General features: G+C 43.7%; 1 protein-coding gene across 7 annotated transcripts in view; it reads left to right on the forward strand.

Moving 5' to 3' along the window:
• The window catches only part of MYO18A (myosin XVIIIA), a 572782-nt gene that overhangs the window by 162461 nt on the left and 383600 nt on the right, over window positions 1-26721 (forward strand). For 3 of the 7 annotated variants that reach the window (XM_082245141.1, XM_082245142.1, XM_082245144.1), the window contains exon 1: window positions 22302-22442. The exons of the other annotated variants lie outside the window; for them this stretch is intronic. The gene's annotated coding sequence lies outside the window, so the exon portion shown is untranslated. Of the gene's footprint in view, window positions 1-22301; window positions 22443-26721 lie in introns of those variants that run through there. 7 annotated transcript variants of the gene reach the window in all.

Genomic DNA, 26721 nt, shown 5'->3' on the forward strand with positions numbered 1-26721 from the left:
GGTCATACACGGTAGGTAACAGAAGCACGGTCAGTGGAAGAAGCCAAGGGTCAAACCAAGAGCAGGAGATCAAACGGAATCAGGAAAAAGCAGAGGTCACAATAGGGAAGTCCGCACAGGAAGCTGAGAGATAATCCAGCAATGAGTCTGATCCTATGGCCACCTTTTATAGGCCAGCAGAGGGCATTGTCAATTGAGGCAGGAGTGACAATTGCGATTACTGGCATTGTTGCCAGTTCTCCTATGGCCATTTCCCTGACGGGCCAGCAGAGGGCTGTGTCGATTGAGCCAGGAGCGTCCATTGCTAATACTGGCAATGTTGCCAGTCCTCCTACGGCAATTTCCCTGACGGGCCAGCAGAGGGCTGTGTCGATTGAGCCAGGAGCATCCATTGCTAATACTGGCAATGTTGCCAGTTCTCCTACGGCCATTTCCCTGACACACTGGGACAAACCGAGAGTGAAGTTCCCAAGAGGGTGTGAAGACAGTAGTAAAAACCTGACAGGGATTCTAACCATTGAGCACATGCCGAGTCCAGGAACCAACCCAGCCTGTGATTAGACAGAGAAGGAGCAGCAGTACACAGATGTCCTCTTTCTTCTCCAACTATAGCTCCCTTAGGACAGACCATATTATTGAGATATGTGTTGCATATTTCTATAATGATTCGGAACCTACTCTATGTAACCTGACAGATAGAGATATTGTTTAGTAGGGCTATTATTTTTAAAATGCAGGATTTATATAGCGCCAAAAATTTGCGTAGCAATTTACAAACTTAAAGTCCATACAGTTACAAACAAATGAAAGACAAAAGGGTTAGGAGGACCCTGAGAGCTTACAATCTAGTAGAAAACTGAAGGATTCCTTCTGGGGAGTCCCAGAGAAAGATTTTCAAAATAATGAAGAGCCTTCGTGTTTCTATTCCAGTAAAATCAAAATGCCTGTTTTCTTAATGTTTTCTAGAAGGAAATCTCAGCTATATGTGCTGCTCTATACATTAAAGAAAGGAAGCGGGGTGAAAAAAATCTCTTCAGCGTTCATAAGGTTGGGTGTGTCCGATGACTGGAACAACGTCCCCTGAGACATGCCACCAATTAACCTCTCCACTAAATACACAACCAAGGCTAGACTCTGCTGTCTGCCCCCTGAAGAATGGCAGGGAAAGGGTCTGTGGAAACATTCCTAATATGGATTATTAGAGAAAACAATCTAGCTATTCTTTTCTAAGAAAAGCGCTGCTTAAACTTGGTGTGTTTGTCAGCTTTTGGAGCAATCTACAGTATATCATTTTGTCTGATGTACAGAAGGCTTCAGTTATTTGTAGGCTTATTCCTATAGATGACATGCTGTACACCAATCCAATCATAATTCATGACCACTGAAAGGTTAAGTGAATAACATTGATTATATTTTTACAATGGCGTATGAAAGTCTGTTGGATATATTAGCAGGTAAACATGTTGTCCCTGACGTTGATGTGTTGAAAGCAGAAAAAATGGGCATCGCAGTTTGTTGTGTATGGGGCTGTATAACAGCAGACTGGTCAGGGTGCCCATGCTGACCTGAGTCTACAGCCGAAAGCACCTACAATGGGCATATGAGAATCAGAACTGGACCACAGGACAGTGGAAGGTCTGATAGATCACATTTTTATTTTTATTTTACTTCCAGGGGGTGAAAGGGTTGTGTGTGTCTCTTACCTGGAGAAGAGATGGCACCAGGATGCAGTATGGGAAGAAGGCAAGCCAGTGGAGGCAGTGTGAACTTTGGGCAATGTTCTGGTGGGAAATCTTGGGTATCAAGCAAATCTACCACTCTGCTCCTCCCAAGACATCTAGCTTTCTAGAAGAGATGGGCTCGGGTGTGTTCGAGTCCCCAGTGCGTGCCCGAAATCCGCCAGGAAACCGACACTGCACTCTGCTAATCACAGGACTAAGACATTTCCCGATCTGTGCAACTGCGGTTCGGGAAAAGTCTCACTGCCTGTGATTAGCAGAGTGCGGTGTCGGCTTCCTTGTGGGATCAGCACCTGGGAACTCGAACACGCCCGAGCCCATCTCTACTCTCTAGCTCCCTTGTAACCTCCTCCCATGCTTGCCTCAAGGACTTTTCAAGAACCTCTCGCTTCTTCTGGAACTCCCTATCCCAGTATGTCCCATCAGCTCCTATCCTGTCTCTTTAGGCAACCCTTAAAAACTCCTTTATGCAGGGAAGCCTACCCCACCTCCACCTAAAACTGTACATGAGTCACCTCCATCAGATCATCCCCTGCAGCTATTCCCTTTTGTATCACCCAATAGATTGGTTAAACCCACAAGTGCTTTTTTACCACTACTATTCCTTTATATTGACTTTTGGAATCTACAGATGTAGCAATTTAGAAAATGGATGAACGGTTTAGCACTTTTTGATGTGTAGCACCCTCCTAGATAGGTGCTAGAGAGTGAGTATAATTTTTGGCTCTGTCTGCCTATCAGAGGAGCAGCAGGTCAATTCTATATTCTCTCTGCTTAACAGGGAGCAGGATCTGTGAGTTAGGTCTGCTCAATGTGCCCAGTGTGGGATTCATATGGTCTGAGGGAGTGTCCCCACTGTGCCCAATGGGGAGGCACATTGGACAGTGGAAGAAACCTGGCCAATGACACACAGGCTTTGTTACAGCCTTAGGGAATGGCACAGACAGTTGTCTCTGTGCATTGTGGGGTGGGGTATATAAAGCCAGGGGCACATGAGGCAAAGGTCTTTGGCGGGAAGTAGAGTCCCAGAAGGAGGGTGGCAGCTGCCTCCTCTTCTGAAGCGGATGGTGATGGTCACAGGCAGTCGGCCTGGTGAACCAGCAGTGTGGAGCTCAACCCAAAGGTCCAGGAGAGGGGCACTGTGAGAATCTGGAAAGCAGTATCGTGAGTACAGAGGATCTTGCCCAGGGGTCTGGCCAGGAAGGGGACCACTCCGGGGAGTGCAGTCAGTGGACGGTTGTCAGCTGGTACAGAGAAAGAGGGTGCTAGGTGAGTGCCCTGAAGAGAAATACAAACAGGAACATTTACCTCAAATTCATCTAGTGGCAGGATGAAGCAGCGGCCTTGCTGCATTCTCAAATTAGAGTCCTCCAGAATTGTGAATAGTTCAAACGTTGGTGTATCCCACTCATCCCTTCTCCTATCTCAATATAAAATAAAAACAACAACCCCTAGACTGACAATTGACTGAGCCAAGAACGTAAGATAAGATTTCTGCATGCAGTTACTATGGGTAACCCAGGGGAATCCAGAAAGGGTGAAATACCAGCAGCTCTTAAAGTGGCAGTGCTATAGATGTATAGATAAATAGTGCATTTTTTGTACAACTATACAAATCAGATCAAAATGTGGGACAAATGGGTAGGACAGAAGGACTTTGTTCCGATTGAGGGACAGTTCCTCAAGATCAGGGACAGTTGGGAGCTATGTAATTGTACTGTTCCTAGGGATGCACCGATCCGATATTAGGATCGGATATCGGCGCCGATACTGCCACAATAGCAGATCGGGGGGGAATCGGTAAAATTAACCGATCCGTGGGCCGATCCGGTTTTGCTGAGTCCCGGCTCAGCCTTCCCTTACTTGGTGCAGTAGTATGGAATGGGAGCCGCTACTTCCTGTATAGGTCCGGCTCACAGGCGGAGTGATATCAGATGCACTCCGCCTGTGAATGGAGGAGCCGTACACATGAAGCAGCGGCTTTGCTCTGTACTGCAGCCGCATGCATATTGTGTATGTGTGTAGTTCCGGATCGGTATCGGCAGATACACAATGCCAGATATCAGTATCGGGACAAAAGTTGGATCGGTGCACCCCTAACTGTTCCTCTTTATATTGTGAAGCGCTGGGCAACTATTGGTGCTATATATATCCTGTATATTATAATAATTGGGGGAGGATGTGGAGTGTACATGGTGGGAAGGGTATTGGGAAAGGATTGGAATTATAGCTTTATTCATTTGAGTGTGCATGGCATGATTTTACAGTCACATTACTATCATGCACTTCATACATTGCATTAAACACATTCTTAATGTGACCATTTACATTGGTTTGTAGTAGACAGGTTCAATGACCTCATTTATAAAGACTGTTATATATTAATTAGGGTCATTGTTTTTATTCTCTGTAATCCAGTAAAAATAAACCCAACAATAAACCATTCCAAAAAAATAAATGTAAAAAATACTGAAGTCCCCATAGGTAATGTAAAACCTACCTAGGCAGCTGCCAAATGTGTCCCCATAAAACTTTGTACTCTATATAATAATACTGTTATTATAGATGCAGGGTGCCTTCCTGAACCTGGTGTGTTGTCGCCCTCTTGTGGCATTCACTGCTGTCTGCATACTGATAACTACACAAGGAAGGTTGAATTATTAAAAAAAAAAAATCAGTGTTGCCTAATGTACACACACACACAAATTCTCTCTCCTTTTTTTTTTTTTTTTGTTGGTTGCCAATTGTGTTGGTTGCTATGGGTTATTTAATTTGGTCCCAGTCCTTTATGCTATTTCAATCTCAACTTGAGGTATTTCAAAACTTCATAAAAACACCCCAACTTCCCCATCCCCAACTGAAAAAAGTATGCAATTTTTTTTTTTTTCCTTCCTAGGCGAAAAGATTATTTTTCTTTGCTTAATTAATGGTGCTGCTGTCTTCCCTTCCTGCCAGTTGTAATCATGGGATCCTCAAAGCCACTCTTCTTACCCGTTTCCAGCCGTTCTCATTTCCCATCCCTCTCTTTGATGTCATCATGTACAGTGTAGGATCAGCAGCCCACTGCTAGTCCTGCATTGTACGTAATGGCGAAGGTGTGTCCGCCCACTTTCCAGTGCTGGGAAAAAAAGGACTGAGCTGACGCAGGGACCTGGATTAAGTCAGATACATTTTCATCCTCTAGATAAAATGAGCATTAAATATTTAAGCACCTTTTTTTATTTATTTATTTATTTTTATAGTTTTTGATACCGTACAGCCGAAAAGCAGGAAAATAAAATAATAACACAAAAACACAAGTATTACAGGTACACTAGTATAACATATTGCTGTGCCAGTGAGGTCCAACCCTGTATCAAAACTAGAGTAATGTATGATGGAGCACAGTATGACACAGGATACTCCAGTGACCCCTAATTGGGATACAGTGTGGGCCGAATGTGGTTCAAGCTAAAATTTGTGCAATACAGAATATGGTGAACTCTAAAGAATAAAATATAAAGGTAAGGGGGAGGGATGGATACCACCCACCGGGCACACACAAGTGTAGTTGGGGTTCACTGCACTTTAGTCTCAGCCTCTTCTCGAAAGTGATTCAATTACTCAGCCAGTAGTCCAAGGGTGCCCAACTGGTGGCCCGCAGAGCCCTCTGATGTGGCCCGTGACCTCCATCATTCCAGAGCATCAGTGTTTAGAATGGTGCCAGCGGTAGAGGAAGCAAGTGGCTGTGGCTCAGAGCCACATAAGCCAATGCTTCCTGTGTAGCGCTGCCTCCTCTCAGACAGAGAGCTACCAAATTCTTGCTGCTTTCAAACTGATCCGCAGATGCACCGCAGGTCACCTGCACTGAGCCTTAGACTTCTGTTATTACCTGCAGGTTTGGAGAGCTTTCTGAAAGTGCACCACACCTGCAGGATATAATAAGTCTATGGCAAAGTGCAGCTAACCCGCAAGAAAGCCACAGGTGCACTGCGCTGCACCCACTTTGCTGGTAAACCGCAGCACATCAGCATGAAAACAGCCATAGGCACCTTTCACATGAACGGTCCAATCGGGTCTGCTTGTTTATTTTTGAGGTGGACCCAATTGGATCTTCTATTCATCTCTGTGGAGCAGCAGATGTAAATGGGCTTGTCAGTTTACACCCGCCTACCTCCAATCCAATCTGCTAAAAAAAAACAGAAGGGGATCCATCCTCTTCGCCTGGGCAGATCAGAGGGCCCATAGAGTAGAGCGGGCTGTGCCCTTGTCCGCTCTGCATATGCAGAGTGGACACGGACCTGTCATCCGCCCGCCCCACTCATTGTGGCCCGCGACCAGTTACCAAGTCGTTATAAGTGGCCCTTGCACTTCAAAAGGTTGAGCACCCCTGCAGTAGTTTGTTAAAGTCTTCTGCGCACATAAACGTAATCCAGTAAAACCATGTTTGTCTTTCGTTCATTGACGGACACAGCGCTCCATAAATCATAACTAGTGGGTCATATTGCCTCCTCCAGGAGTAGGACTAGGCAGAACAAAAAACACCTGGCTATGCCCATGGGCCTTCCTCAGTTAATATATAACTCCCCTCTTTGCTCTAGGTAATCGGTTTTAATCTGTCTAGCCAGCGAGCACATGCAGAGCGCAGCTACGCGCTAGGTCGGCCGCGACAGAGAGGCTGGCCCGCGAGTTAACGTCTTGCAGGGTCGCATATGACCGGGCTTGGGTCTGAGTCACAGCGGTCCCTTGGCCGACAGCTCCCCTACTTCGGTGGTGAGGAGTTCTGTCTGGAGCGTTACCCACACCATTGAAGGGTAAGTACAGTCCCCCCCCCCCCCTCTCCCGTTTTGGTGGTTTTCTTTGAGGTGGACTTGGGTAACATCCAGGGTTGGTTGGACCTGCCTACAGGTTCCCTCCTCCAATCCTTAAATCCCTCACTGAGTTGGGCTTTCCCCTCTCCCATCTCCCCCTGTCTGGACCTAAAGTCTGGTGGGGGTCCAAGGGCAGAGAAAGCAGCAGAGACCCCCTGGGGTCTCCCCCACTATCCCTACTCTAAGGGTCCTGGGATAGTGTGTGTCCCGCCCTGGTAGTCTGGAGGGGACCCAGTGTAGGAGACCCCTAGGTGCATGGCCTGCTGTTTGCAGTATGGGTTTAGTGCAGGGGGTCCCAGTGCAGAGTGCACAACAGAGTCACCCCTAAACATGTGTCCTACCTTCAGGGGGGGTTCCTTTGCAGAGGGTGCAGCATTGCAGAGGGTGCAGGAAAGATCCTGGCAGCATGCTTCAGTGTTTGTTGCTGATGGTGGCCATTTTCCCTTAGTCTGGCTGGTCTCCGGTTGGCAGCCATGTTTGTGTAGATGGATGATGTCACAGGAGCCATTTTCCCTTAGTTTGTGAGATGCTGGAGACAACTGAAGCCTCATGGAGATGCCAAAGCTCCTCCTTTCTCCTTAGTTTCCTCTTCCGGTGCCTGGGACATATGAACAGGGATGATGCTGGGTTCAAATTCTCAGGGATGCTCCTCTGGTAGGGTGAGTCTTTGGGGGTCCCTGTTACCCTGCTGACAGGTACCCTGAGCCTTAAGGGGATCTTTTAGTGGTGCCAAAAGATTGTTTTTGTACTGCAAGGTCTTTCTTTCCTTACGGAGCCTCAGGGTCACCTCTCCCCTGCTAACCCCTTCATGGAGGTGGCAGGTCCCTCAGAATCCCAGCTTCCCTTGGTTGCACTGACGGCAGTCCTGCAGTCCTTAGTGTCCCGGGTGGAAGTGATATGTGGGCAAAGGCCCAGGAGGAAGTGCCCCCCGCCTTCCCCCTGCTCAGGCTGTCTCATCTGATTCTGAGCCTGATGCCGCCATGGATGCGGCCTGTCCTGGGGGACTTGATATATCACACCCCTTGATCCATCCGATAGTGAGGATGATTCCTCCATGGTCGCAGCAGCGAATGAAAAAGTGCTAGTAGACGCACTTATAACTGCAGTGGGTGAGACTTTAAAATGAAGGATGCTGCTGATGTAGCCACGGATGTGGCTGTGTAGTTTGGTACGCACAAGTCGCATCATTCTCCAAAGGTGTTCTCTTATGTGCCTTATTTTGACACGTTTTCCTGTATGGAATTGGAACAACCAAAATTACCCTTTGTGGTCCCCATATATTTTTGCTGTACGTTTACCTCTTTGAGGAGTCCCTTTTTAAAAAAGTGGGCTAGTCCACCAGTGGTGGACCCTCCTGTTTTCAGGTTGAATAAAGCAACCATAATCCCAGTAGAGGAGTCCCGGTCCTTTAAGGACCCGGGTGACAAGATAGCAGAGGCTGTGGCACGCAGCATGTTTACTATGGCTGGCTCGGCACTGCGGCCAGTTTTTGCCTCAGCCCTGGTGTGTCAGACCCTAACTGAATGGGCCAAGCTTTTGCGCCAGGGCCTAGTGGGTGGGCAGGTCCCCACTGCTTATGTTGATTAGCGGACCAGTTGGTCCATGGGTTGCGGTTTATTTGTGCTGCAGCTTTGGATACAGCTCCCGTGCTGTCCAAACTTTCTGTTTGAGGTAGCGATTAGGTGCTTGCTGTGGTTTAGGATTTGGTCCGCAGACCAAGCCTCTAAGAAAGCTCTCATTCATCTGCCCTTCCAAGGCGATCGCTTGTTTGAGGCTACCCTGGATGACATCATTCAGAGTACCTTCCTGCCACAGTCAAGGAAAGGTAAGGAGCCTGCCGCAGATGGGGGCCCTCCTTCTCAGCCCATAGAAGACTCTTTTTGTGCTTCTGGGACAGAAAATAAGGGCAATAGATCTTTTAAATCTTCCTCTGGAGTTTTCCAGGCAACCTTGGTCTGGTAAGCCTAGAGCTAGATTACGCCAAACCAGCAGACAAGACTGCTTGAGCATGAAGGTCTGCCCTCACCCAATATTGGGGTAGGGGGACACCTTCGCTGGTTTCCGGCCCCGTGGACTTCTTTGGTGAGCGTCAAGGAGAACAGCAAAATGTTTCTTTTGGGGGTACCCAGAAAGGGGGACAAAGCTTTTCCTTTTTTCCGGTCCTGAGTCTCCTTGTGCTGATTTAATTCCTGCAAAGGTTCAGGTGATGTCTGAACTACCTAAGGTCCCCCTAACCCTGTCCAGGGAATTGATTTACCTAGGTTTGATTCTATTTCTGGCCAGGGTGGTCCTTCCTCTGCACAAACTTCAGGGACCACAGGCCGTGCTGTCACGAAGATAGTACTCTCTCTCATTTTTGCATACATGTTCGGAGTCTGGTGGTATCCACCTTCAAGACCGTTCTGTTTGCACAGTCTTGCATGCAGCTCCTTTAGCAGGTTCGGCATTTAAATATGGTATACATTTCTTGAAGTTCAATTTTAAAGGTATAAAACACAATGTAATTAAATTATGCAATCACTAAAATGTATTTAATGTTTGCTCTCTGACAGAGGAATATATATTTCAAACCTGAATAAAAAGAATTACATATCCTTTAAACAAGTTTACCTGCTGAAGGATATGTACACCTTAATATAAAGTCCACTTTTTCTTTTTGCCCCTTTTGACCTAACTTAGCCCGCCCCCCCAACCCCCCCCCCCCCCCTCCACAGATACACATTTACTTTATGCCAGCACTGTAAAGCTGGCCAAAGATGTATAGAAAGTGGAACAAAAGTTCTTAAGAAAAGTCTTCGGAATATTCATACAAAAATTCTTTGAATATTCTCTGAATATTTGAATGTCGTTCGAAAGATTTTGTCTGTAACATTTTATTTTGGAACATCTAGATTTTACCGAATGAAAACCGTTTACACTGTTACAAGTTAGTTCGAGAAACATGGAAACCCTTGCTTCAAAAGTTTTTTTGACCTCACCAGTGATTACAAAAATGAACAATTTTCTAGAAAAATAATTTCCCTAAAGCCAGCCATAGATGGATCGTCCCTGCTGAACTGGCCGAGATTCCATCCATCTATGGTCAGACTGGTTGTACTGAAGTCGATCCATCCATTGACTGTAGTATAATCAGCCTGTAGGATATTTTCAAGCGATCACTGGCAGCAGCTGTAGCTGCAAGCAGTGATCATTGTATTCTGATGGCTGCCCATACACTATGCAAGCTGATTGTACAATCTCTGTACAGTTTTTTTTACATTTATCAAACCTATGGACAATGAACAATCCATTTAATTTATATCAAATCAGGCAGACCCTTACACTACATAGTTGATGGCAGAGGAAATTATACAATCAGATTGTACAGTGACGGTCACTTTTAGTCTCACACCTGTGTGTTCCCACTCCATAGACCTCTATCTGTGTCCTGTAGTCAAGGGTGAGGTGTGATGGCCCCATAGAAGTCTATAGGGCTGTAATGTATTGGCACAGCCAGGATGTAAACAAGCATTGGAGCCTGTGGCCTCTGCATTGAGGTAAGTATGCACCTATGGAGGAGGCGGGTGGGTTCAGTTAGGTCAAGGGGCAAAAATAATAATTCTACTTATCCTTTAAATGTAGACTATGTTGTCAAAAGTATTGGAACGCGCACAGGAACTTTAATGGCATCCCAGTCTTAGTCCGTAAGAGTCAACATTGAGTTGGCCCACCCTTTGCAGCTATAACAGCTTCAACTCTTCTGGGCTCTCCACAAGGTTTAGGGGTGTGTCTGTGGGAATGTTTGACCATTCTTCCAGAAGCACATTTGTGAGGTCAGGCACTGATGTTGGACGAGAAGGCCTGGCTCCTGGTCTCCCCTTTAATTCATCCCAAGGGTGTTCTATCGGGTTGAGGTCAGGACTCTGTGCAGGCCAGTGAGGTTCCCCCACCCCAAACTCACTCATCCATGTCTTTATGGAACTTGCTCTGTGCACTGGTGCGCAGTCATGTTGGAATAGGAAGGGGCCATCCACAAAGTTGGTAGCATGATATTGTCCAAAACGTTTTGGTATGCTTTCGCCTTAAGCCCCGGTTCACATTTGTGCGATTGCAGAGATCGCATGTAATTCGGAGCGCACTGCTCCTAAATTACATGCAATCTCGTGTGGGGTGCGAATTTCAGCCTTACACTTTGTATGGCTGAATTTGAACCGCATCTTCAATAAACATGCACACGAGGCATTATTTTATCCGCAGCAGAATCCGATCGCATAGTGGTTCACACTAGTGCGATCCGATTCTGTGTGAACTTGCAGATCGCAGTGCGATATGCGATCGCAACTGGGGGTGTCGTTAACTTACACCCCCTGCGTATCGCATATGGCAGTGTGAACTGCCAGAGGTGCAGATGCGATGTTGGATCACGCTGCATATTCGCAGCGTTCCCGCATCGCACAAATGTGAACCGGCACATAGAGTTCCCTTCACTGAAACTAAGGGGCCACGCCCAACCCCTGATAAATAACCTCACACCATAATCTCCCCCCCCCCCCCCTCCACCAAATGATTTCGGCCAGTGCACAAACAAGGTCCATAAGAACATGGATGAGTGAGTTTGGCTTGGAGGAACTTCACTGGTCTGCACAGAGTCCTGACCTCAACCGGATAGAACACCTTTGGGATAAATTAGAGGGGAGTCCATGAGCCAGGCCTTCTTGTCCAACATCAGTGGCTGACCTCACAAATGCGCTTCTGGAAGAATGGTCAAACATTCCCATAGACACACCCCTAAACCTTGAGGACAGCCTTCCCAGAAGAGTTGAAGCTGTTATAACTGCAAAGGGTGGGCCAACTCAATATAGAACCCTATGGACTAAGACTGGGATGTCATTAAAGTTCATGTGCATGTAAAGGCAGGTGTCCCAATATTTTAGACAATATAGTGTATGTGTTTCAATTGTGTACTTAGCTGATTGCCTGCTATTACATTTTAAATGAATTTTAGTCACTTTTTAGCTGTATTTTGTAGCATGTTGCAGAATGTTTGGATACGAAAGGATTGTATCTTCAGTCGCAGTGCTGGTCATCAGATCAGAAAGGTAAACATACATCTGTAATGGTAAAGCTGACTGTCAGTTTACAGGTGTCATAGAAGTTTGGGGGATGTTATCTACTTCCAGGTACCAGGATATGGGCAGGATCTGGGCAAGGCATTCTCTGGGCACTAATGCATGACCTAGCCCCCCCCCCCCCCCCCCAGGCACCAGGATTGGGCAGAACTATCATGAAGACAGTCGTTTGTGTTCATATCAGGGGAGGGGGAAGGGGTTTGGTTGATGGTGTCAGAATCTGATGGCACCATTTATCTTGCGGAGGGCAGTTGCAAGTTTTTTTTTTTTTTTTTAAACCTGCCCAATTGTTTTAGCTGTGAATGGCTTGCCACTTTTGTGTGACATTATTTAACCACTTGCCGACTGCCTAACGCCGATCTACATCGGCAGTCAGCCCCTCACAGGCAAAGTGACGTAGGGCTACGTCACTAGCTTGTGAGGGTCTAGGGAGCGAGCGCGCGCCCCTGCGTGGTCACGGACCCCCCTGCGCGTGTGACCAGCGGACCCGATGTCCGCCGGTCACTCGGCGATCGGCGGGGGAGAGGGAGAATGTCAGGCAGCTTGTGTAAACAAGCCACCTGTCATTCTCCTCGCTGTAAAGACACTGATCACACGGATCTAGTATGTAGATCCGTTGATCAGTGTCCTTACAGCTCAAGCCACAGCCAATCACAGTAGAAAGCACGCCCCTAGGGACACACACAGCCCCTCCCTCCCAAATAAAGTTAACCCCTTCACTACCAGTGTATTTTTACAGTAACAGTGCATATGTATAGCACTGATTACTGTATGTCACTGGTACCCCCAAAAGTGTCAAAAATGTCAGTCAAGGGTCCGATCTGTCCGCCCCAATGTCGCAGTACCGCAAAAAAAATCGCAGATCGCCGCCATTACGCGTTAAAAAAAAAAACAACAAAAATGACAAAAATCTTTCCCTTTGTTAGTAAACGCAATAACTTTTGCGCAAACCAATCAAAATACGCTTTTTGCGATTTTTTTTTTTTTTTTTTTTTTTTTTTTTTTTTTTTTTTTTTTTTTTACCAAACATAGGTAGCATAAAACAAATTGGCCGAAAATGTTAAAAAATTTTGATTTTTACATTTTTTTTGGGGGGAATTTCATATAAAAAAAATGTGAAAAATATTGCTATTTTTGCAAAATTGACGCTCTTTTTTTGTTAATAGCGCGTGATCAAAAAATCGCACAGGTGATCAAATACCACCAAAATAAAGCTCTGTTTGTGGGAAAAAAAGGACGCCAAATTTGTTTAGGTACAGCGTCGCACGACCGCGCAATTGTCCGTTACACTCATGCAGTGCCGAATCGCAAAATACCCCCTGGTCGGAATGGGGGTAAAATCTTCCGGGGGCTTAAGTGGTTAATAGGAACTAGAATCTCTTTAGTGTGTCTTACACATATGTGCTTGTGATTACTGTAATATTAATAATCTAGTAAATGTGTGTTGTTTTTAACTTGTTTATGTGCACAGCTAGCTGTCCTATATGTATTTCAGTGGTCATCTTTTCTCATTTTGTGTCTGATCGTTGTATTGCACTGCAAGCCTACCAGCCAGCTATCTGAAAACTATGAGACTTACTGCATTCTCTAATTATATAGGCACTCCATGTTTTGCCATAAGATCTTTTTCCTAGGGATCCAGGAGCAGTTAATTTTAATCAAGTCAAGAAAGAGGTACTTTGTGTGTGGTATAGCTGATCTACACTATGCCCTGCTGATTCAAAAGCATTGAGAATAGTAAAACTGTGCAGCTCATTAGATTTGTATTGATTTAGAGCAGTAGAATTAGTTGTGGTTTGTTTTCTGATTTACTGCAAATTTCAGACTCCTTTAACATAGCATAAAATGTATTTTAAATTGTCTTTCTGATCTATTTAGACCTGTTTGCTGTATATACATTAACAGCAAACAATTTTACGATGTGTAAACTGTTGCACTGCCCATATTTGGCCACAAGATGGCACACTCTGCCTGTGTCTGGAAATGCATTTGCCTGGATTTGTGCAGGACTTCATTATAAATACTTCTCTGCCCAAAATTGATATATTTAAAATTGATGAATGCCTGTGGTAGTTTTCATATCACTGACTACACTTCTGGCTCTGCCCATACAGAGTCTTGCTTCTCATGCTCCATTTTTTATCATTTTTAAAGATTGTTCAAATATGTAATAATTTAGACAGGTAGACAAAGCTGAACATTTGGGTGTAGTGATCTCAGGAACACCGATGGATAATTCAGAATTTTTTAAATTTATCCAAAACTGAGAGAGAAGATTATTTAGAGCAGTGCTTGGTAAATTTGCTTTAAATCTAGGAGCCAGCTAAAAAAGTTAGGAGCCAGTTTTTTTTTTTTTCTCGTTTAACTAACAAAGCTTTTTTGCTATATGGTGCTACGCTACTTTAACTGACAATTATGTAGCCATGCAATACATGAAATTTATATATTTTTTTTCCACACAAATGGAGCTTTCTTTTGGTGGCATTTGATTACCACCACACAAATGGAGCTTTCTTTTGGTGGCATTTGATTACCACCACACAAATGGAGCTTTCTTTTGGTGGCATTTGATTACCACTGTATTTTTTTTATTTATTTATTTATTTTTTTGCGTTCTAAACAAAAAGACTAAAAAAAAAAATTTGAAAAAAGGTTTTTTTGTTTTTTACTTTTTGCTATAAATACATATCCCATAAAAAAAAATAATAATAATTCTTCATAAATTTAGGCCAAAATGTATTCTGCTACATGTCTTTGGTTAAAAAAAAAAAAAAAAAATCCTAAAAAGTGTATATTAATTGGTTTGCATGAGAATTCTAGTGTCTGCAAATGATGGTGTGTATATGTACTGAAATATATATATTTATTACTAGTAATGGCAGTGATTAGCGACTTGTAGCGGGACTGTGTTAGCTGGACTGGGACAGTGGGCATTCTGACAGTGTGTAATGTAACTGCGCTGTGTACTGTTTTACTAAGGGATGTGCCAGTTTTTCGTCCATGCTGTCAGAGAGATCTGTGTTGTTTACAACACAGATCTCTCTCCTGTTAATCGTCCGACGATCGGTGCGTCCCAGCCATGAATCATTGGCTGGAACCCGGTGATTGGCATGTAAGGGAGCCAGTAAGATCGCAGCAGGGTGAGATCGCGTGCCCCTACCCGGGAATTCAGAATCGCAAATTGCTTGCGCCTGGTGCCCAGTGAATGGGCTAACAAAAGCTCTGGTACCAGGGGCAATTTCTAGTCTCCATGGTGACCTGGCATCTGGGATTTGTCTAGCCCTGATTTAGAGAGACCATTTAAAACCACCCACCATGTTCCTACACTCTGTATAGAGAAATACTGCATGCTTTGATACTGTAAAATAGGCAATTTTCTCACCTAGACACACATTATCCATGATATGAGTGATTGGACTTCTTATACAGTACTTCTTAGCATAAATGTTCTGTAGCTTTCTTGTCCTTGTGAGCTCACACTTTTCACCATGCAGCAAACCTTTTTCTACATGCCTCTAATAAAGGGATAACAGACTCTCTATCCACTGTTATTTCTTTGTGGTAAAGGAGCTGAACAGACCACCCAACATAATTATTCTCCATGCTGTTGTGTAGGTCTGTGTACACAGCTGTGGTATAGGTGTGACATAGAATGTACTGACAACTGTTTGTGAGCTCCACTTAAAGATAAAAAATAATTTAATAACATTCTAAAAGCATGATTGTAGATGAGCAGCCAACCTTCATCTGCTTGGGGGGGTTCAATGTATTCATGGTTTGGAAAAAAACCAAAGAATAAGCTGCATTGTCTTTCTATCCTTTCTTTTTCTTCACTTTTTCTTTCTTTTTCTTCACTTTTTCTTTCTTTTTCTTCACTTTTTCTTTCTTTTTCTTCACTTTTTCTTTCTTTTTCTTTTTCTTTTCTTTTCTTTTCTTTTCTTTTCTTTTCTTTTCTTTTCTTTCCTTTCTTTTCTTTCTTTTCTTTCTTTTCTTTCTTTTCTTTCCTTTCCTTTCTTTCCATTCCTTTCCTTTTCTTTCTTCTTTCTTTCCTTTCTTTCCTTTCTTTCCTTTCTTTCCTTTCTTTCTTTCCTTTCTTTTTTCTTTCCTTTCTTCTTTCTTTCCTTTCTTTCCTTTCTTTATCTTTTTTTTACCTTTTCCTCTTTCCATTTCCTTTTCCTCTCTCCTTTCCTTTTCCTTTTCTCTCTCTCTCCTCTCCTTTCCTTTTCCTTTCTCTCTTGCCCTAATGCCCTGAGTTTATAAGAACTCTTTCTATTGTGTGACTGGTCCGAATGTAGTTTAACACAGCCAGCCCAGTAAGTTGCTATATCCCTGGGCCACAGCAGTGAAGGTGTAAACACTGTAATAAATGTGTTGGTCATTGATGAAGTCTATATTGTGACAAGTATTTCAGTGTCAATAATTATTGTTGCTCCGGTGGGAGACGTCCGTGGCAGGGAATAAGGCTGGCAAGTGTTATCTGTCTGTGCCTCGGGCAGCAGTTTATTATGCTATCATCTCTCCTAGACAATAACTCATTGATCCATATGGTTTTTACTCTCACAGCAATCCAGAAATAAATTACAGTATTACAGAGATGCCTCCAGAGCATTTCTGGGTATATTAAAATAAATTCAATCATTGTTTGCTACCAAATATCTGTTGCACATTTCCCAGATGTGTGTGTTTTGCTTATTAAAGTACAAGTTTACTTTTATCAGTCCTGGTCTGGTTGGAGAATACGGGTCTTATATCTTTTATAGACTTGTTTGCATTTCTGAAAGACTACACAAGACCTTATATAACTGTAAGTAAGCTTTCAGCCAAAACATGCCTGGGTTCTTGTTTGGGATATGCCACCCGGAAAATCTCTTATGACTATTGATGATTTCACTCTTCATGCACTGAATGCAAAAAACAGCAACCAATCTGGTCATGCCAGCATGTGTTCCTTAACCTCCCTGGCGGTATGATTCTTTTGGATTTTAGGTGCTGAAAGCGGTACCATTATTTTGCATGTAATTCTTGTGAATGAGCAGCCCAAACCAACTGTATACATTATATATATATATATATATATATATATATATATATATATATATATACAGTTGGTTTAGGCTGCTCATTCACAAGAATTACATATATATATATATAAGTGCAGGAAAGGGCACGGGGGGGGGGGGGGGGGTTGCAAACTAATATGATTTTTTTTTTATTTTGAATAGTATCAGCGTGTATGGTGTGTTTTTACATTTGAATTTGCCGCCGGTTCCACACCCCTGCGAACGTCACGTCGCAGGAGACGGAAGCTGGGGCACGGAGACGATCGGCAGGAAGATCCACCGCGAGACACCGCCGGGACACATCGCTGGATCCCGGTGACAAGGTAAGTAACCCTGCTTGTGGTCACAGCCATTAACCTTCTTAGCGGTATTCCCGAGTGTGGCTCGGAGTTAAATTTCAGAGCCAAAAGCGGTAACCCCGAGCCACACTCGGGGTACCGCCAGAAGCATCGCTGGATCCTGTAAGCAGGGTTACTTACCTTGTCACCGGGATCCAGCGATGTGTCCCGGCGGTGTCTCGCAGCGGATCTTCCTCCCGATCGTCTCCGTGCCCCGGCTTCCGTTAAAGGCTTTAGTTAAAAGCCTAAATAGGCTGTTGAAAATATGTAGACGTGAAGAAATTCACTTACTAAAAGATTTGTAACGATTCATTTAAGCACTTCTTACCGTAGGGAAAATAATTATTTGATCCCTTGCAGATTTTGTAAGTTTGCCCACTTACAAAAAAATGAAGGGCCTATAATATCAACCCAAAATCCAGAAAATACACATGATGCAAATGTTATAAATTGAGTTGAAGTTCAGTGAGTAAAAAGGGTCCAGGAGCTACAACCAGGGACCCATGAAGAGGAGGATCTGGGCTGCCCTGTGCAGAACCACTGCACAGAGGAGGTAAGGATAATCTGTTATATAATAGAAAAAAAAAAAAAGCCGTTACAATCACTTTAAAGCAGAGTTCCGGCTACAAAATTTTTTTTTTCAATAAAAATACCCCCGAGACAGTCAGGGCTAGTACAATCCACAATGGATAGCCTCTGTACTGTCCTGGGTCGCACTTACCTTTTTAGAAGAAATACTTACCTTGAAAATTTCTTCTCCAGCGCTGCCATTTCGGATGTGGGCAGCTGAAGCCAGCGCGTCCTCTTCTGCGTCCTCTTTCATGTTCTCTTCTCCCAGAATGCGCCTGCACCGGCCCCGCTCATCCCTCCACAGCTTCTGGGCATGCCCAGAAGCTGTTTAGCAGGGAATGAGGCGCCACACCGGAAGTGACGAGCGGGGTCGGTGCAGGCGCATTGTTTCCTGGAAGCGATGACGTTCAGCTCCCAGGAATCAATACAAAGATGAAGTGACGGCACGGGCCGCGGCCGCAGAGGGGGGAAGTGGAAGAAAGGTGAGTATATTTTTCTTCAATAACAAGGTAAGTAAACAAAAAAAAAAAAATCGTAACTATCAATTTCTTTTGCAGGTGACCAAAAGCAAGCGGATGGCCCAAAATCGATTGTCGATTTTGTGGCCAGAACTCCGCTTTAAGGTTTCTTGACTGTCGCTTAGCAACTCGAAGTTTCTGCTCCCTCCATACATTTTCTATAGGATTAAGGTCTGGAGACTGGCTAGGCCACTCCATGACCTTTGATTCTTCTTGAGGCACTCTGTTGTGTTGGCGGTATGTTTTGGAGTCATTGTCTTGTTTGAAGACCTATCCATGACCCATCTTCAGTGTTCTGGCTGAGGGAAGAAGGTTCTCATTCAAGATTTTACAATACATGGCCCCATCCTTTGGCCCCTCAATGCGGCAAAGTCGGCCTGTACCTTTTAGCAGAGAAACCGCCACAAAGCATAATGCTTCCATCTCCGTGCTTGACTGTAGGGATGATGTTCTAAGGGTCATAGTCAGCATTTTTCTTCCTCTGAACATGGCAAGTTGAGTTAATGCCAAAGAGCTAAGTTTTGGTCTCCTCTGACCACAGCACTTTCTCCCAATCCTTCTCTGAATCATTTAGATGTTCATTTGCAAACTTCAGACGGGCCTGCACATGTCCCTTCTTGAGGAGGGGGACACCTTGCAGGTGGTGCAGGATTTCAATCCATAGCAGCGTAATGTGTTACCAATGGTTTGTTTGGTGACTGTGGCCCCAACTGCTTTGAGATCATTCACAAGCTCCTCCCATGTAGTTATGAGCTGATCCCCCAATCCTTACCCCATTAGGCAAAATCTTATGCCTCGTACACACGCAACAATTGTTGGCCGTGAATTTTCGGCCAACGTCCGATCGGCCGATTGTCGGCTTATTAGTATGATGCTTCCGACAACCGACTGCGACTTTTCGGCCAAACAAAATCTGTTGTGCATGCTATAAAATTTTTGTTGGCCGTCAACAGAACGGCCGATTGTTCGTCAGTCAGTACAGATTTCGGCAGACAAAAATCAGATGAGCAAGACTGGGCATGCTCAGAAAAGAAAAAACACACATAAAGTAAACCAGCACATGACATCACTTCTGAAGTTGGTTGTTGTTGGCCGAAAAAATGTGTGTGCAGTCTAGGGCACATTTCAACCAACACAACAACACTGGACAAAAGACGGCCGATCGGTCGGCCGATAATCGTTGCGTGTGTACGAGGCATTACATTGAGCTCCAGACCGAGGGCGATTGACAGTTATTTAGAATTTCTTCTATTTGAGAATATTCACTCCAACATTTGTCTCCTTGTCAGCAAGCTTCTTGCTGATGGCCTTGTAGCCCGTTCCAGCCTTGTGCATTTCTACAATCTTGTCCCTGACATCCTTTGACAGCTCTTTGGTCTTGCCCATGATGGTGAGGTTTGAATGGAAGAAAGAGATTCTGTGGACAGGTGTCTTTTATACAAATAACGAGTTGTTCTTAAATTAACACGACTAATCCGTGTACCACATGAGCACATACTGTAGCCAGTCTGTGGGAGCCAGAATTATTGTTGGTTGGTAGGGGATCAAATACTTGAACTGCAACTCAATTTATAACATTTCTATCATTTTTTTTCTGGATTTTTGGTAAAATTCTGTCTCTATTACTTAAAATACACCTATGATCGAAATTATAGAACCTTTATTTCTTTGTAATTGGGCAAACTTACAAAATCTGCAGGGGATCAAATAAATATTTTCCCCTCTGTGTAAATTAGACTTTGCAGCTAAATAATACCTTCTGAAAACTGAGGATTTGTAAGGTGGGTAGTCTCTCACAGAAATGTCAGTACACACACACCTGCTAAAATCCAATCTTTTATGAAAAACAGGCCACTGAATAAGAAGTGGCTTATTAAAAAAGGCTAGAATGGCCTCCCCATGATCAAAAACAATGTAGAAAACATTTGGTTCTTCTGAACACATCTTTTTGCCCCGATTCTCACTGATGTGATTTCTAATGCAAGTTAGATTGCATTGAATCGCATGACAAGTTAGGAAGCCGGTGGGTGCCAGGTGCCTGCTGACAGTCACTGGTTGTTGGGAGCCAGTACCTGCTGGCAACCTAACAACTAGCACAAATCCCATCAATGAAATAAAATCTGTTTTCATGAAGTCTATTCACATGCATGCTGTGCGACTGTGATCCCACTTTGAAAAGGGTCCTGTGTGTGTTTGGAGCTATGCAGTGTGATTTTGTGGTCCATAGACTTCAATAGACGTGCATCAAATTGCATCTGTGTGTTTTTTTTTAATCCATTTTACAATGTGATTTGTGCTTGTTGTTAGTAGCCAGCACCCGACATCTTAACAACCAGTGACTTTCACCCGCCAGCTTTCTAACAACCATGAACCATCCCTGCTTTAAACGGGGATCCCCCCCTGACAGCAAAATGTATGAATCAAAAGAGCCAGCATTGAAAAGAAACAGGCCCCTAGGTCTGGTATAGATTTAAGGGGAACCCCATGCCAATAAAAATAACAAGTTCCCCTCCTCAAACCATACCAGATCCTATCCGAGCATGCAAGCCTGGCAGGGCATACCAGGTCATATGCACTCAACATGGGGGGGGGAGGGGGGTGAGGCACTTTGCTGAAAAGGACAAGGGCCTCTTCCCCACAACCCTGGTTGTGGGGGTGAAGGGGTAGCTTAAGAAAGAGATGCCCAGATCCCACCCCTTATGTGAATAATTATGGGGTACATAATATCCCTGCTCATTCACCAATTAATGTCAGAAATAAAAACAAAAAACACAATACTGTTTTGACAAGTCCTTTATTAAAGAAAAGGGAAAAAAAATGTCCCCCCAAAGTAAATCCATTGTCAGTCACGATGAATGCTGGCCACCGACCCACATATAAAAAAAAAAGAACACGACTGCTTTCGTTGCTTTACACTCGCTGAATGACCGTTCCATTTCTCCCCACCGCTAAGTAAACAAAGGACATGACGGCACTCAGAAACCCCATCCTGTGATGTCATAGGGGTGGGGTCTCAGGCTGCATATGTCATCAAAGGGGGCTTCCAGATTCTGATAAGTTACCCCCACAGCCACCAGACCAGGGTTTTAGGCAAGAGACCCTTGTCCTCATCAATATGTCCCCCCCCCCTCTCATGATGGCACTCAGAAACCCCATCATGTGATGTCATAGGGGTGGGGTCTCAGGCTGCATATGTCATTAAAGGGGGCTTCCAGATTCTGATAAGTTACCCCCCACAGCCACCAGACCAGGGTTTTAGGCAAGAGACCCTTGTCCTCATCATTATGTGCCCCCCCCCCCCCGCACTCGTATGCATTTCCAGTTTTGAAGGCAAAGTTGGAAACCCGTCAGAACTGGACTGTTGATGAGCACCGTTCTAACAGAGACTTCATATGAATGGATAGACCTCTGGCACACTGGTTGGTCAAATTAACCTTAAAAATGATATCCATATAATGTACCTTCAGGTGTTGGCAATTATAATCATGGATGCGATTGTCAGTCATTGGAAACTAGTTGCACATTATGAAATAACATCCTACACCTTACAAGTAGGAAATTAGAAAAATACAAACAGCAGCAAGTTCTTGCATAGCCACAAACAGTCTTTTCAAGTACCAATACCACCTACTGTACTGTCACTTGTCAGTGTCATCCAAACCACAAAACTCTGCGCTCTCTTGTCATTTCCTTCCTGTGAACTTTCATGTTATGTGCCATCTATACCTACGGTAAACCGCCTGTTGACGTCGCTCCATCTGGTTGTTGGTAGACCAAGGTGGGTAGGACCCAGCAAGTATAGGACACATTCTGCCTGCTCTCCCCCCTGGCATTCCTCGGCTATATTTAGGAAGTTTGTATCAGTGCAGCTGTCCCTTGACTTGGAGCTGCAGCGTTGGGGAAATTGACTCATAGGCCTGCTCTCACATTTCACTGCCTCGCTTCGCTCTCTCTATTCCTCTCTCTGTGTTAGCCGGAAAGCTCTGCCTGTCTCACCCTCTTTCTTCTCCTCTAAGGTTCCTTTTTTCCCGGGCTGCGGTAAGGTGCAAATAACGATCTAACTGGGACGAGCGCTCTGCTGTGACCCCCACGAGTTTTAGAAACTTTTCACTATTTTAGACTAAATAAACTTGGCAGACAGTAGGTATTCTAATCAGGCCAGATTATAGACGTGGGCTATTCTTAGACCTGGCTCTTTTCTATGGCAGGCCTATGTGTAATACCATGAACAAACTGCTATTGCATTTTAGGAAGACAAGGTCAGTTTGATTTTTTATTTTTTTTTTCCTGATCACATTGTTTAATGCTGCTTTACAGATTGCAACTGCCATGATATCATACGCTGATAATTGACGGAAATCTAAAGTAATTACTGAAGTCTTAGTATTGATAAATCTTTATACAGCTACTGATTAGGGCTCATTGAACAATTCATGTTATCTACACTTGGATTTAGTTTTATCTTTAGTTGCTAAAAGGAAAATACATTTGTAGTGTTGTCTTTGGCTACATGTTGATACTTTAGAATAATGTAGTTATGTATGTGAAGAATAAGCACCGCTTTTTAGATGCTTTACTTACGTTTTTTTTTTGCTTTTTAAAAAGCCAAATGTTGTGTAATGGTTAAATGGAGACTTTTAGGAAGGGAGGGGAACTTGGTTTCCTCAATTGTGTTTTGGACAGACTAGCATTACACAAGATTTCCATTTAACCTTGTACATTTTTTTAACCAAAATATATTGCTTTTACAGCTATAGTTGTGCCAAAGAGGATTGCAATAGGCAGCTGTCTAGCATTTGAAACTAAAGTTGTGTGTAGGATCTTCCAGTGTGTGCTGGGATTTATAGCTCCACAGCTACAAAGCTACACATTTGCTTCTTTTGTTGTATGCAGTGTATCTAGTACCAGTATTGTGTGCCTTGGATACAAACAATTGGTCTGATTTTTCATTATTTTATGACTGTGAAGTCCCCGTTTACATCTGTGCTCCACGGGAACATGTGCAGACCAGCTCAATATTTATTTGCATTGGGAAGCCTATTCAAATGAACGGGTTGCTAAATGTAACGCATGTAAAACTTGCAAAAAAGTACGCATTTATGCACATTTGTTTCCACATCACATAGAGGTGAACAGGGACTAATCCTGTCATTACTGACCCTTATTTTTGTTATAGATGATATGCACTGAAAGGTGTCTGCTTGCACCACCATATTTCATGGTTTTTCTTTTGCTCCATTTTGATAAATCCGGTTACATAGTCTGTACAGGCGGTCCCCGGGTTACAAACAAGATAGGGACTGGAGGTTTGTACTTAAGTTGAATTTGTTTGTCGGAACAGGTACATTTTTTTAAATGTAGCTCCAGCCTAAAGAATTAATTAAGCTTTTTGGATTGCATAGGGAAGGGTTAACACCCTTGTACCATTTGTTTTGCTGTCTGCACCCCTGTTCAGAAGATGTCACCTCACTTTCTGTCTCTATGACAATTGGATTTTGAAAATTTTGGGTTGTTGTGGAAACAAGGATTGGTGATAAAGCTCCAATGGAGACCCCTGTTTCCCATGAGAACTCCTACAGGAGTGAAGTTCCCTTCCTAGGGGGAGATTTCTCCTCACTTCCTGTTGTCTTCCTCCGTTTGTAAGTAGGAGTAGTTTGTAAGTCCGATGTTTGTAACCCGGGGACCGCCTGTATATGCTTTTTGTTAGGAATTACAGTGTAAAAACTTCCTGCAAATGTATGTAAGTGAAAGGCCAGCACTCAGGCAACTGCATGTACTTGTTAACCTCCTCTTGAGCACACTCCAGGTCCCCCAAAAACCTGGGGTGATCTAAGGTTTGTCATACATTATTACATTTTCTTGTACAATTTTCCTTTTAGATTTACCAAAACCATATAGTATGAGGTCAGACAAAACCATATAGTATGAGGTCAGACAAAACCATATAGTATGAGGTCAGACAAAACCATATAGTATGAGGTCAGACCTAAACACTTTCAATTTGTATGCAGACAGGCCCTCCTACTACATAGTTGAAGGTAAATCTAAACAAAATTGTATTAGAAAATAGTATAATGTATGGCCAGCTTAAGTCAATAAATGTCGCATCTCCAAGTTTTACTGACTGTCATCCATTGTGAGAATAGTAAAGCTTGTATGCCTAGAAGTGATGGGGTATGCGCTATTGACTTTAGGAATATAATGGCACTTTTCCACTGCAAGTACCGGCTTGGCCCGGTTTGGTTTTCCACTGCATGGTATCACATGGTACGGTGTTGGAACAGTTTGGTACGGTTTGCTTTTCCACTAAAGTAGTACTAAATTAAGTGGGTGGGATAACAACGATTCTCTGACCAATCAGTGGCAAGTAGTGACAAACAGTCAAGGCTGCATGCAAAGGATTGTGGGATATGGTACCGGTACGGCCCTCTTGGAACCACAACTGAGGTGGTACTGTTTATGGTACTGTTTAGAGAGCCGTACCGTTCAGTTCCATGTAGTGGAAAAGTGCCGCAGTACCGTACCAAACCGTTCCTACACTGTACCATGCGGTACCATGCAGTGGAAAAGCACAAAAGCGAGCCGAACCGTTCGGTTCCATGCAGTGGAAAAGCACCATAAGAGGGCCTTCAATTGTATGGATACCGGGGGGCTCAAAGCACGATAAAGGGTACATGTAGGCACTAGAGCATGGGTGCTCAACCTGTAGCCCTCCAGCTGTTGCGGAACTACAAGTCCCCTCATGCCTCTGCCTTTGGGAGTCATGCTTGTAACTGTCGGCAGCTTGCAATGCCTCATTGGAATGCTGCAACAGCTGGAGGGCCACAGATTGCGCACCCATGCATTAGAGCAGGGGTCTTCAAACTATGGCCCCCAAGTTGTTCCGGAACTACAATTCCCATCATGCCTAGTCATGTCTGTGAATGTCTGAGTTTTACAATGCTCATGGAATGTGTAGTTCCGCAACAGCTGGAGGGCCGTAGTTTGAGGATCCCGGCATTAGAGGGTCCCTGTATATTTACGTGTGTGTGTGTGTGTGGTGTGGTTTTTATTTATTTTTTTTTATTTCAAAATTTGCTTTACTAAAAGAAGGTTGTCTATTCATAAACAGCAACATGAAAAGGAACTGGTATCCCGGAGACTTGTTCACACATTTTGGTATTTTGGATAAGTACAAATGCTTGGCTGGACATTTTCTTACTTCTAAAGCTCTGGACTTACATCCTTATAAAGCTGTGTGCCTCTTACATCATTAGATAAGAAAAGTTTTTAACTAACCAGTGTAAGCCAGGCATCCTATCTCTAGTGTCCTAGCAGTCAGGATCTGTTAATACTCCTGAGCTGGACTCTGGGAATGAATGGATTGCCTTAGTTGGTCTGAGGATCTCCCGGCCTGTAGACAGATTGAAGTGTTTTTCCCTCCTATAGGCTGAGCATGTGATCGAGGAGGAGAATACAAAACTAAATTACAACAAAGTTCCATTAATCCAAAGAAAAATGATCAGCCTGGCTGTGTGCCTTTATTCTATTATTTTATTATTATCTGGTTTTTTTTTTTTTTTGGGTTTTCTTTTTTACTTAATGAGCCACAGTTTAGATCTTTCTTTCACCTAGGAGGCTACCTTGCAGACGTGGCATTAGTCAGCAGATACCTGGGTAGTACTTTGGTTGTTTCCTATAGAACAGTGGTCTGCAAACTGTGGCCTGGGGCCTGAATGTGGCCCTTTGTATGCCTTTATCTGGCCCCAGAACTATTTCAACAACTGACAGCAATAATTGGGCACCTTTCCCCCTACTGACACCATCAATGAGGCACTATTCTTCCCATTGAAACCTTTAATGGAACACTATTCCTCCCATTAAAACTAAAGATGGGGCTCGAATGCCTGGGCATTTTCACTCCCACTGACCACTGTCCGGCCCCCCTAAAGCCTGAAGGACCGTTAACTGGCCCTTTGCTTAGAAATTTTGGAGACCCCTGCTATAAAAGTTTATTCCATACATATCAGAATCTTCTCTACTGGAGAAATTGTACAGTTACAGCATACACATGTGGGGGTGTCCTTTTTTTCAGGACATGTGCATGTCACATAAATTACATTAATGGTAGAATTGACATGAAAAAGTAGCGAGCAAAGTCCCAGTTCTGTAGGCAGATTTATATATACAGTAAATGGTCTGTTCTCATGTTTGCGTTACCTAAAATTCACAAAAAAAGTTTTAAGGTCAACCCCATTTTTGTTTTATAACTGTATACTAGTAAGGGGAGTTTCCTTCACATTCAATCTCAAAACAAGAAGTGAGAAGATCTCAGAAAAACGAAATAAATCCATCTCAGACAATTGTCACCGAATCAAGTGTCCCCCTTGGAAGATTTTACTTTTATTTCTAACCTGGTGACAATTTAAAATTTTAGATTTTCTCTTATTGAGTGTCGTGATAGTGGTCACCAGGACAAATAGAGGGATGAATCTTCGGTGTGGACAGACCACAATAAACACCTGAGAGAGGTTCTAACCCTACTCTATCCAAAATGAA

Source organism: Pelophylax lessonae (genome assembly GCF_965119305.1).
Source record: "Pelophylax lessonae genome assembly, chromosome: 2".
NCBI lineage: Eukaryota > Metazoa > Chordata > Amphibia > Anura > Ranidae > Pelophylax > Pelophylax lessonae.